Source organism: Pyrgilauda ruficollis, unplaced genomic scaffold (assembly GCF_017590135.1).
Source record: "Pyrgilauda ruficollis isolate IOZ18807 unplaced genomic scaffold, ASM1759013v1 scaffold57, whole genome shotgun sequence".
In the NCBI taxonomy this organism is placed as follows: Eukaryota; Metazoa; Chordata; class Aves; order Passeriformes; family Passeridae; genus Pyrgilauda; species Pyrgilauda ruficollis.
This window is the reverse complement of record NW_024527377.1, coordinates 2,867,705-2,880,403: the sequence shown is the minus strand read 5'-3', so window position 1 is coordinate 2,880,403 and position 12,699 is coordinate 2,867,705.

The following is a 12,699-nucleotide window of genomic DNA, read 5'->3' as shown; positions in this document are numbered from 1 at the left end:
TCTGGCTGGAATCTTGTTCTTTGACTGTGCTAGGGGTGGATGGCAGAGAATAATGGCAGTTAAAAAATAACACAATCTGATGGATACTTTTGAAAAAGCCTCTAGGAGGCAAAGGACCACTACAGAAACATTGCTAAGAACCACCCAGGGCTCCCAAAGCATCCCACAGTTGCTCAGTGACTGATGATATTGCCTCACAGAATGTTATTCTGCACTGTAAACAAGCACAAAATCACTTTACTACTCAGTGACATGAAATATTCTAAGAAATTTGCCAAAGTGATTAATGTTAACGTTCTTGTTCAGCAAATTGAATGAGATTTAATTGGCACAGCTGCTGAAGCTCAATGCATTTGATTTGGCCTTGATTTACAAAATATGTTATCATAAGTCTCCTCCTTTTTTCACTGCAAACCTCCACAGCCTCTGCTAAGCACATTGCTCAGTGAATTACTGGTCTTAAATGCTAGAGGATTTTTATTCTCCATTCAGTAAGACTTCTAAAAGGGCCCTTTAAAGTATGAACACCTGTCCCAAGGGATCTGTTCTTCTTTCCTAACCACAAGAGGTTTAAATGTTACTTTTCAGTGTTTTTCTTATACTTTGTTACATTATACTCTTTCCACAATAATTTGTCACTTATTATTCTTAAAATCCCCCTTACCTTTGAGTTTGGATAGAGAAAATGCTGCAGGATATGTGGTGCACCATGGTCCAGTCTCAACCCATGGACAACCCAAAAAAAGGGGTTTTAAAAACCTTCAAGAGCAGGGCTTTATGTCTCAAAAATCAGCCCAGTTACTTGTTACATAAGTTGTTTTTAATAGCTGTATCTTGAACACAAAACATGCTTTTGTTTTTCAAAGCATATGTGACATTGGGAGTAGCTTGGTTTATCTAACACAAAATGAAACGGAAATCTTCACAATCTTAGTTAAAGAAAAAAAAAGTGGGAATTCAGATGGAAGCAAGTTACTTAAGGCAGGAGCACCTGCTTGATGACTTAACCTTAATTGCCATCAACTGGCTGAAGCACAGGCGTTGGCTGCCTCACTTGTATCCATCCCTCCACCCTCTCCCCAGCCACCCTGTGCAGGGAAGCTTTGATCCCTGCTCTGGACTCTTTCCCATTATTCTCTGCAAGAAATACCTCATACACTGAGCTGGTCCCAACCCCTTGTCCCAGCAGTGCAGACAGGGGCTGGTCTCTGTGAGAGCTGCAGGGGTGCACACACACAGCTGGTCCCAGCAGTGCACAGGGGCTGGTTTCTGTGAGAGCTGCAGGGGTGCACACACACAGCTGGTCCCAGCAGTGCACAGGGGCTGGTTTCTGTGAGAGCTGCAGGGGTGCACACACACAGCTGGTCCCAGCAGCGCACAGGGGCTGGTTTCTGTGAGAGCTGCAGGGGCGGGAGCCGTGGGAAGCAGTGCCCACTGCGAGGGGGATTTGGCAGAGCAGGTTCCAGAGGACATCGTACCCCAAACCAAAGGAGAGCAGGGTGAGTGGGGATGGGGCTGCAGCAGAAAGGGCAGCCACGAAGCAGGGGGAGTTCTCAGCCCCATGGGTGTCACATGGGGGCTCCCTGGGACAGAGGTGGTAGCAGCCACTGGGGCATTTGGCAGGGTTGGTGGTGGCATCTGTGCCAGGTCACAGGGAATTCTTGTGTTCTCTCCTTTGTGCATCCTTGTTTTCTCCTTCTCTTCCTCTCTACATCTCTAATGATGATGCTGTAGGATGAAAAAATTCTGGGATTTCTCCCTAAGTGCAGGGGATGTTTTCCTAGAAGGAGATGATGCATTGAGGACACAGCACCAGGGATTTCTCTTGGCCTCACCTGTGCTTGGAGATGGACATTTTCTTGAAAAGTTATTCTGTGTTTAATGAGTTCCAGCGTGTTCCATATGTTTGTTTATGGCAAATATTGCAGCCTCAGGTGCTGGCTGAAGGAATGTGATGCTCCCAGTTCAATCCTGCTGGCAGCAGGATGCACTGGGGGGCTGGATGCAGCCAAGGTGCTGGGCTGGGGGCTGCAGGGTCAGGTGGGATCCTGGCTTGGCTGTCCCAGCAGGGGAGATCCATCAGTGCCACCAGCCTGCTTGCTGATACAGGGCTCCTGAGAAGTACATGCTCCTGGGTGATACATCAAGTGATAGCTCTCTTTGATTCCTTTCCAGGATGTTATTCATTATGACTTTTTCACACTTCAGCAGTTTCCCTTTGTCCCCTGTGTGTGCATGGTGTCAATGTCACCAGTCCTGCAGCTGGTGTCCTCCATGCTGGTGACAAAGGGGACCCAGGGTGGATGTCCCTGCTCACAAATGTCTCCTCAGCTGCTCTGTAGCTCAGGGGACAAGTGTCAGCCTAAAGGGTGGTGCAGAGACTGGGGAGCACAGCCAAGAAGAAAGATCCTGTCTTCACAGAAGAGTATACTGAGACAAAAGAGATTTATCAGGTTGTCATTTGTGAAGGGGGGAGAGGAAAGATAATTCCCATCTGGGTTGTGAAAAATGCCTCTTACCTGAAGAAAAACTAATTTTTCTTTTTTTCTAGACTGAAGGTCGCAATGAGCTTTAAAAGTTAAAAAATTATATAGGTATTTTAAACTTGCTTAGAAAACAGCTGCAAACCCTCATCTCTAAGGAGACCTGAATTAGGGTAAAGAAAGCTCTTTTAGTGCTATGTGCAAGAGAAAGACACTTCATTTATTGAAGTGGGGTTCCTCTCAAAAAAAAAGTGAGCAATCACTCAGCTTTGTGTCCTCTCCTCCTGGAGAAGTTTGGTGTCTGTCACAGTGATTTTAACATTGTGACTGTGGTCTAAACAATTTCGCAGCAACTGCCTAAGAATAATTAACCCAAATTAATCCCTCTCTGTTTTCTGTGTGTTTTATAATGTCTGATTGCTATGTTTGATAGTTAATACGGCAAACAGTTTTTTCTGAAAAATTGAATTAGAAAGTCCTAAAAATGTATGTTAGAAAATAGTATCAGCTTTCTCCAGACTCAAGTAGCAGACATAAAGGATTCTTTCTGCTCCAGCAGCTGCTTATCTAGTGATAATTCAGCTTTTTCCAGGTGTGTGGCTGGAGATATTAGATATAATCAGACAGCTTCCCCATGAGATTCTCTATGTGCTTTATTATAATGCCTATGTAATTTTCCCCCCCCCTTTATCTAGTTAATTCTGCAGTTTCAAATGCATGCAGCAATTTGAGTCAGTGCGGGGTAAATGTCTGTTTTCTGTGGTGCTGGCAGGGTGCAATTGTCCCCAGGCTGTGGGAGCAGTCACTCCAGAAAAATCTCTTTGAATTAGTGGCAATGGGAGGAAAGAGGTTGAGGAACCTGATGGGATTTGGCTCGGGATGTGCCATACAGAGCACTGGACTCTGGGGGTCAGCACAGCCAAATAAATGAGCCCGAGCCTGGCTAGCAAGAGCCTTTTGTGATTCAGGGTGACTTCCTGAAAACAGTATTTGGGGAAAAAATAGAAATATTTTCTTCTCAAGCAGCGCAATTCCAGCATCTGTGTTATATTTTGCATGTAGATTGGGATGAAAAGTACTGTGACACAAATCCTTCCTGCTCTGCTCTTCAGAGTTATCATATCTGAGCCTCACATTTGATGGCACACGTTAAAAATAAGCTGCAGACAAGAAGCTGGAGTTTTTAAGGGCTGTTTCTTTTAAGTCATGGGCTTTGTCATCTCTTTTCTAGTAGGAGGTGCCTGAAGCTGCAGTGAGCTGAGCAACAGCTGATGTCTGGGGGAGGATTTGGTTGATCTTAGGGGCAAAACTTGTGCACGTGGAGTTGCAGTCTTAATTAAGCCTCAACATTGGCTTCCTGTGAGCTCCTGGGGGTGTCATGAACTGTTTTGTGGACTGAACTGTGTAAAAGACACTGGGGAGCTGGAGTGGGTCCAGAGAAGGGCAGGGGAAGGGTCTGGAGCACAAGTCTGATGAGGAGAAGCTGGGGGGGCTCAGCCTGGAGCAAAGGAGGCTCGGGGGGACCTTGTGGCTCTGCACAACTCCTGACAGGAGGGGACAGCTGGGGGGTCGGGCTCTGCTCCCAGGGAACAGGGACAGGATGGCAGGAACAGCCTCAGGATGTGCCAGAGAAGGTTTAGGTTGGGTATCAGGGAAGAATTCTTCACAAAAACCACTGTCCAGCCCTGGCACAGCTGCCCAGGGCAGCGGTGGAGTCACATCCCTGGAGGGATTTAGAAGATGTGCAGAGGTGGCACTTGGGGACATGGTGTAGTGCTGGGGTAACAGCTGGACTTGATGATCTTGGAGAGCTTTTCCAACCTAAACAATGTCATGATTTACCCCACTTCACAGTTTGATTCTCTGCTAGTTCTAGTCCCCTCAAGAAACTCAAAGCAGGGATCATCCCTTAATGATGGAGAAAAAAAGAGGGAGGTTTAGGGTTTCTCTCCAGCTGGGACATGCCAAAGATGCCTGGGAGAAATTTGGCTTTTTGCCTCCTGTATAATGATTGAATCCTGCCAAAGCTGCTGATCCTTGAGTGCAGGTGACAAGGAAGGATGAGAGGGTGCTGCTCTCCAACAGCTGAGTTCTGGGATTCAAATCTCATGGAAACAACATTCAAATTTCAAGTCTCAATGACATTACCTACAAGCTACTCATTTCTGTAAGTAGCATTTCATAATTTCTGGATGTCAGAGTATGATTTTGTTGAGCAGGTAGAGTTGGTAGCAGGGCAAACAATTACTCTTGGTAGAAATTAGAACCCCTGGCTTGTTTCACTCTGCCTCCCACCTTGAGGGCTTTTTTATTTGAAACTCATGGAATAATGCCCCAGAGGTTATTAGCATCTCCCTTTTCTGATGTAACCCAGAAGTGGGCACTGCCCAGGAAGGCACTGATTGCCTGTGCTGTCACTGGCTTGTTGATGAACCAGAAAAGCTTCTATTAGTTTATGGAAATGAGACTGAGACTTACACAAAAGCTTGACACCATGCCATGTTTTTAATTAGTTTTTTTGAAAAGATATGTGAGTTGAGACACGCACACGCCGCTGGTTCTTAATGTGGCTGTTAAGGGGCAGGTCCTTGGTTCTGAAATCTGTGTCTTTTTGCGGCGATCTCATTTTATAATTACCATTTAACAAATCAGGCAGATTCCTCTAATTCTGCCCTTTCTAGAAAATACCTCTTCAGTGGACCTGCTTTTTCACTGAGAGATTATCTGGATTTGTTCACAAGCAAATGTAAAAGCAAATGGTAAAATCAAGATCAGTTACTCGATTATTTGTACAGCTAGTTTTAGTACTAACTGAGCCCTTTAAAAACATCAAGGAAAATATTTAATTGAATCTTATGAAGCTACAACAGATTCCCCAAATCTTGTGATTTATGGACAGGATTATTAGTAGAACCTGGTCCTATTTGTGCCTTCTTGAGGGAATCACTAACATTTCTAAGACTTTTTTTTTTTTTTTTTTTGTGTCAGGAAGCAGCTTTACATAGGCAAGTAAAGGTGGAAAAAATGTAACCTGCTCCATTGCCTGATCACCTTAAAATATCCCCTAAACTGTTCAGTTTCAGATTTTGACAGAGTAACAGATGACAGTTTGTTTCATCACCTTTGGTAAATCCAGCTTTAATTAACTGACGTTTTGATGGTTCCTAAGTGGCCACAGGCTTCAGTATAACTGAATTTAATTTAATTTGTTGGGCATGATTCTGCACTGGGGAAGTCCACAGCCAGGCCTGTGTTCTCATCCCTGCTGCAGCAGTGCCAGCCCACAATCCATCACTCACAAGTGTCATTAAGAGCTGGTCCAGAGCCCAGCTAAAAGCTGGGTAGGGACAGCAGGAGGCTTCACCAGCTCTCCGTGTGACTGCAAGTTTGTAAATAACTGGGAAGGCAGCGTGGTTTATTTATTTATTTAAAAGAAAAGGCACATTCCCTGCAGGAGTGGTGCCTGGCAGAGGATGTCACCTGGAGGTGTCCCTGCTGTGGCACCCAGGGTCCCCTGCACACCAGCACAGCTCCCTCCTCCCTAGCTCAGTTCAACACCAACCCCAGCCAGCCACAGAAATTCCAAGGACACCAGGAAAGTGCTGGTTTGTAACATGGCACATCTCTGAGTCTGGCTTTTTGAAGGGATCTGGAGGAAAAGCACCACAGCCCAGTGGACCCCTTTGAACTGCCAGCTCCATGTGATGGTGAGGAGACACTGATACTGAATTCCACCTCTTGTAGAATTCAATATTTGAACAACCTCTCTTCTCTAAACCAGGTATTATAATCTTAGAATAATAACCATCTCTCTTTCACCAAATATATTTCCTATCCTGTCTCTGGGCTCCAATGTCAGAGAGGCACTTCCCCTGCTCTTCTAGTGCAACTCATATTTGTCCTGTTCAATGAAGCTGTCTGCAGCTTGAAAGTACACAGATGTGCAGAGCATAAGCTGTACAAATGTTAGCACTTGAGTTTGAAGGCCTCTATTAAATTGGTCTACCTATATTTGCATGTGTATTTACTTAATTCCTTTCTTTACCAAATATATTCAACATGCCAGGGGAATATTTCTCTGTTTTACCTGCTGGCAGGGCATCTGTATCACTTCCCACCTGAAAGTGGTGTTGCATCAATCTCTACCTGCTGCCAAAGATATTTATTTACTAAGAAGTGAAAATACTGTGTTTAGAACACAAAATTTAATCTAGTAATCTTAAAAAAAAAAATAAAATTGCTGTACTTGATGCCTTAGCTGTTCTGCTCACTACGCCTCTAACTGGAACATGCACAACTATTTTTACTTTTATAAGCCATGTACTTGTTCTTCTCAATGGTCACAGAGCACAGGAATGTTCTTTGTGGCAGGGATTTGGTTTGATGTGTTATGTTTATACAGGGTCTTTTTGTTCTGATGGTGCTCTATGGAAGCTTTTATAAAGCTGACACAGATTGAGACTCCTCACTTTTGTATCATAGTTCTCAAAGGGCATCTGGGAGGGTGGGGGAATCTCATCAAAACCCTGCTCTGCAGGCAGGTACTGCCCAGAGTTTTAAAGATAAATGGTGTGACAGCTCATTTTACTCAATCATAGCTGTAATGAAAGATGATTTGGTGATCCTGCCCTGGAAGGGTTGGATAGACCCCTGCCACCCAAAGGTGGCTTTGCTGTGTCTGGGCTCATCACCTACAGCACCTGGAGAGTTTCTCTGAGCTCATAACCTCAATGGCTGTGTCCATCCTTCACCTCCCTGTCTGTCTGTCTGACCTCCTGGCCACTTCCAAAGGGGTTTATTTAAAATGGAATTGGAATATAGAGGAATTATGCACAACCTGGCAATGCAGGGCACTGCCAACAACTATGGAGTAACAAAGACAAGTTGCTTACAGAGGCCTGGCTAACAGGAGGATTAACAAACTCAGCTGCTGCCAGAAGTGTTTCAGCCAGTGAAACTCTTACCCCAGGGGCCAAGAAAGGCAGCAGACCCCAGTTTCTCCAGCCAGGCAGGCAGGAAGAGGCTTATCCAGCCACCCTCTGGCAAAGCTCTTTCATGGTCCCTCTGAAGGCCATTCACTATGCCCAGCATGTACTGAAATTACAACTAAATAAGTACTAATATTAATTTGACTATTACCTGAATATAGCAAGGATTTAAAGGAAAAATTAATTTCTTGGTCTTAGTGGTGCAATATTGCTTCTGCAAACTCTTCAGCAGAGGATGGGGAACCCTGGCAAGATTCTAAATATTGCTAAATGCTGCCTTTAACCATGCAATGTCTTAGCACACAGAAGATGAAATTAATGAATCTGATGATAATGAAGGTGTAACAGAAGATGAGTGCTGTGCCTAGAGGTTAATTATCAAGGAATTAATGGGAGGCTGCCTTTATAAGATCAAGATTTGTGTGATAACATTGTGTGTTGGTTTTGCACAGACTGGTTTTTGGAAGTGGGGGGCCACAGACCTGGCTTCTGTGAGAAGCTGCTGGAAAATTCCACCATGTCTGGCAGAGCCAGTCCGTGATGGCTCTGAGGATGGGACTTGCTGCTGGCCAGGGCTGGGCAATGAGAGAGGCTGGTAACACCTCTGTGACAACAGATTTGGGAAGAAAGTCAAAACAAAGTGGGGCACAGTTTTTTCCTGGCCAGAGAAGAGGAGGAGGCGAGAACATGTGAGGGAAATAACGTGGAGACACCAAGGTCAGTGGGGAAGGAGGAGCAGGAGGTGCTCCAGGGGCCAGAGCTGGGAATCCTCTGCAGGCCCTGGTGAGACCATGGAGGAGCAGCTGAGCCCCTGCAGCCCCTGGGGATCCACATGGGATGCAGAGATCCACGGGGATGCAGAGATCCACCCACAGCCCCTGGGGATCCACGGGGATGCAGAAATCCATGCACAGCTGTGGGGATCCGCAGGGATGCAGAGATCCACAGGGATGCAGAGATCCACAGGGATGCAGAGATCCATGCACAGCTGTGGGGATCCGCAGGGATGCAGAGATCCACAGGGATGCAGAGATCCACAGGGATGCAGAGATCCAGCCCCTGGGGAGCTGCCCATGCCGGAGCATGGATCCCTGCAGGAGGCTGTGAGCCAGGGCAGACCCAGGGCAGAGAGGGCCCTGCTCCCAGGATGAGCAGCCTGTCCTTGGAGGGCTGCACCCCCTGGAAGAGAGAGCCGTGCCACAGCAGTTTTGGGAGGGCTGTGTGCCCATGGAAGGGACTTGCACTGCAGCAGTTTGGGCAGGACTGCTGCTCATCAGTGGACCCACGCTGGAGAACTTCACAGGGAAGTGTCTCCTGTGGGAGAGACCCCAGAGCCTCACAGGGGATGGGCTCCTCTCCCTGAGCAGCAGGAGACAGCCTTGGCGATGAAGCGACCAAACCCCCATGCCCTGTCTCCCTGCACTGTCAGTGGGAAGGAGGGAGGGGTTGGGTGAAGAAAAGGTGTTTTAAGCGTTTATTTTACTTCTCATTATCCTCCTCTGACTCTGTTAGTAATAAATTCACTTTGTACCTTGAAGTTGAGCTGTTTTTCCCTTGGAGCGTTTTCTCCCAGCCCTGATCTCAGGAGCCCTTGGTTTGATGTTTTTTCCTCTCCTCTGCCCAGCTGTGGCAGGGGAGGTGAGTGAGGGGCTCTCATGGGTGCCTGGTGTTGGGCTGGTGTCAAGCCATGATGTGTTGTTTGCCTTTATATAAACCAAAATCCAATACTTAATAAAGGAGCAACAAATTAGATCCTTCAGAGAGCAGGTAGATTTGGTTAGCTGTGTTTGCTGTTCAGAAAAGCCTGGCATTTCTGCAGCCTGGGACACAGGAGAGCTTGCTGGACATCCTTGGCCAAGGCAGATGGATGGATGGAGTTTGGGGGCACAATCCCTGCCACCCCAGCAGCGGGGGAGAGGCAGGTTCTGGATCAGAGACTCTGTGTGAGTTCTGCTGAAGCCAGAAAATGACTGATGAGCAATTGCACGCTGTGGAGGAAAGAGTTTGAGCAGGGGGCTGGATCTGTGCCTGCTTTTCCTGGCCACAACGTCCACCAGCTCACTTTCACAGCACAGCATCCAAATTTTGTTACCCAGTGACCCTGGGGAAGGGCAGGGAGGGTGGGGTGAGAGATGGAGAGAATGTTTTGCCCAGAGGTAGGGTGTTCTCACCACGGGGAGAGAGGAAGGAAGACCAAACCTCTGTGAAACAGCGAGGTCAGTATGTAGAAAACATAGTTTGGAAAAAACTGTGAGAGTAGAAAAAAAATGAAAAAAAACCCAGTGAGTAAAGCATGCAGAAGTCAGTGAAACTCCTCTAGGTGATAGAAAGAAGAGACACAGTGTTGTAAGCTGTAGTGGTTTGAAAGAAGCCAAAAGTAGGGCAGGAGTGCAGATGTCTGAAAATGATGACTTTGCAAGGGGAAGACTCAGCAAATGAAAGGAAATTGAGTTGTTTGCCATAAAAGATGGTGGTTCTGGGAGCAGCAGCCTTGATTTGGGTGTCCATGGAAAAACTGTGGCTGCAGGGCTGAATGAGGCAGAAATCTGCAGGCAGTTTCAATTTCTAAAAGCTCATACTTCAATTGATTCCAGTGCTGGAATAAGCTTTTGGAGTTTAATAGAAATGCACTTCTGAAGGCTGGGACACCTGAGGAGACATTCCTGGTTTGGAATAAAGTCACTGTTCCTGTAACACTGAGTTAGTCAAGGATTATTTTGACCATTAAAGGAGACTGAAACCCTCAGGAAAAGGAGTTTTTTCCACCACAAGATGGCATCAGTTTTGCAGAGATAGACTTGCAAAAGGATTTAGGCTGGAGACAAGAGTGGATTTAAAATAAAAACAACATTTTAAAATTGATACCAGACTGGTACAAACCAAGTATTTGTCTCACAAGTGTCCCTTGGAAAACTGTGTTACCTAAAAGCTTATTTTGGGTGTATCAAAAGAAGGTCCCACTGATCAGATTAGCCAGTGCAGCTCCTGGTTGTGATCCTCCTGGCATGAACCAAATTTTGCCTGCAAATGCTTTTCTGCTGTTTGTGTACATCAGATCTAAGTGAGTTTATATTTCCCTCACAGGCCTCCTAAAGCCTTTCAGTTGTTTGCTGTAAGCTAGCAACAATATTTACCCTCATTTAAAGCTCATCTAATGTGTTCTAAAGGTCTTTATTGTGGTTTGCCTTACAGAAATCCTCATTTACGTGTTCAATGCTGTACATGTGTATTTTCCAATCCTTTTTCAGAGCTCTATTTTGACTCTGTGTGGCCTCATGAAGTTTTTTTGAGGTAAAATCCCTCTAAATGCTTGTGTTGCCTCATAAATCTGTGAACATCATCAACTGGACTGCATTTTATATTAATTTAGATAATTTTGTAGTTATTATTGTAAATCCAGTAGTAATCTACTATTAAACTCTGAATATATTGGTACTTCTTGGACTTCTCTGTTCAGAGTTTTGATTTTTTTTTTCAATTTATGTTATGAAAGATGTCCAAAATCCTGTTTTGTACCATAGATATGTGGTATTTTCTAAATAGAGGCTCTTTACAGCATTCCAAGGTGGCCATACTCATCTAAAAAGAGCTAAAAAAAAAGAGAGTACTTTCCTTTTTTTCTCTTTCTCTTTTTTTTTCTCTCCCTCATTTTGTCTAAAAAGCAGCACTTCTCAGAGTCACACTGGAGACTGTAACTCACGGTGTCACAAGGTTATGACAAGGCATTTGGAGATTTATCAAGTGCCACCACAGGTTCTGCTTTGCCATGTTTTACAACTTAGAGCAGCCAAAGGCTTATTTCTTTCAACTGTTGTGTGTGTGTGTTGCTTTGGCTTTCACAAAACTCTCAAGATTCATGCTTTGTTTTCTTGTTTTTAGAAAAAGTCCCAGGCTTTCATGTGTGCTTGTGGTGGGCAGTGGATTGTCCTGGGGCCCTTCCACCACCAGCAATGCACAAAGCAATGCTCAGTCTCCATTCAGTGCACAGTAATGTTCACCTTCTTTTGTTCCTCCTGCAGCTCTCAAGTTTTTCCTGGAGCATAAAGTGCCTTTGTGAGGGCTGCTGTAATATGATGGTGGTGTTTGATCTTGCATGTACTTCGCACCAACATTCAATGGGTGTTTGAGCCAGCAGGCTTCCAAACTTGGCTTGGGATTGCTGTTTATTACAGCATCTATCCCTTAAAAAGCAAACCCAAGAGGTATTGCTTGACTTGATGTGTCTTTTTGGCCTGGCTGATCCTGGAGGGCTGGACAAGATTAGAGTGGGAGACAGAGAGGAAGAAGGGCTTTTTCAGAACAAGCCACTCTAACAATTACACCACGATTAATTTTGTCTAGATGGTCTCTGACAAAACTGCCAGGTTAGCACTTCAAACTGCCCAGGAGGTGGCTGTGTCTGCAGAGCAGCCCCAGGGCTGCTGATGAAGGAGGTAATTACCTCTGCTCCGAGAGGCTCTCCAGGGCTGAGGCACTGGGGGGATTTCGTGCTGTTCTCAAGATGTTTCATCTCTTCACCGTTTTGCACCAAAAACTGATGGAACATCAGAGCAATGCCCTTGTCTGTGCCTTGGAGAGTGCTGCAGTACCCTGCTCCTTTTCCCACCAGGTTTTGCTCAGCTGGCCCCTAGCAGACACCCCGGAGCAAAGGTGGCATCGGCACTTTGCTGTGTCCGTAATTGCTCCTGGCCATCCGGGGTCATTCCCAAAGAGAGATGGCTTTGCCTCTCAAGCAGGCAGGGCAGACTGTGCCATGCTGGGGAAATCTGGGTTTTCCTAACACGGGCTTGCCTGTCAGTTTAATGTGGTTGGGGTGTTATTGTCTATTTTCCCCTTTTTCTGCAGAACTTGGGGATTACAGCTGTGGTGGCTTTCTCTTAACCTGCAGTTGGGACCCCCCCACGGTATCTCCTGCTGGAGCAGATTTGAGAGAAGAAAATGTTCATTTCTGGTGTCAGCTACCCTCCTTCCTGCAAGCAGAAATGTTCCTTTTAACTTTTTTTAACTCCCCAGGAGGTAGGTTTTTTGTCTTTTGATCTTAGGAATGTTTGACAACTCATGTTACCAGACGGTTGTTTGAAATGTGCTGGAAATAGGTGTATTATTTTTCCTTCAATACAACCTTTCTTTCATAGACCATTTTAACTTCTTAATCATGTAGAGGTAGCATATCATTATACCATTTTCCCTCTACATGTCCACTTAATGGCTTTTTACTCTTTTTAGTT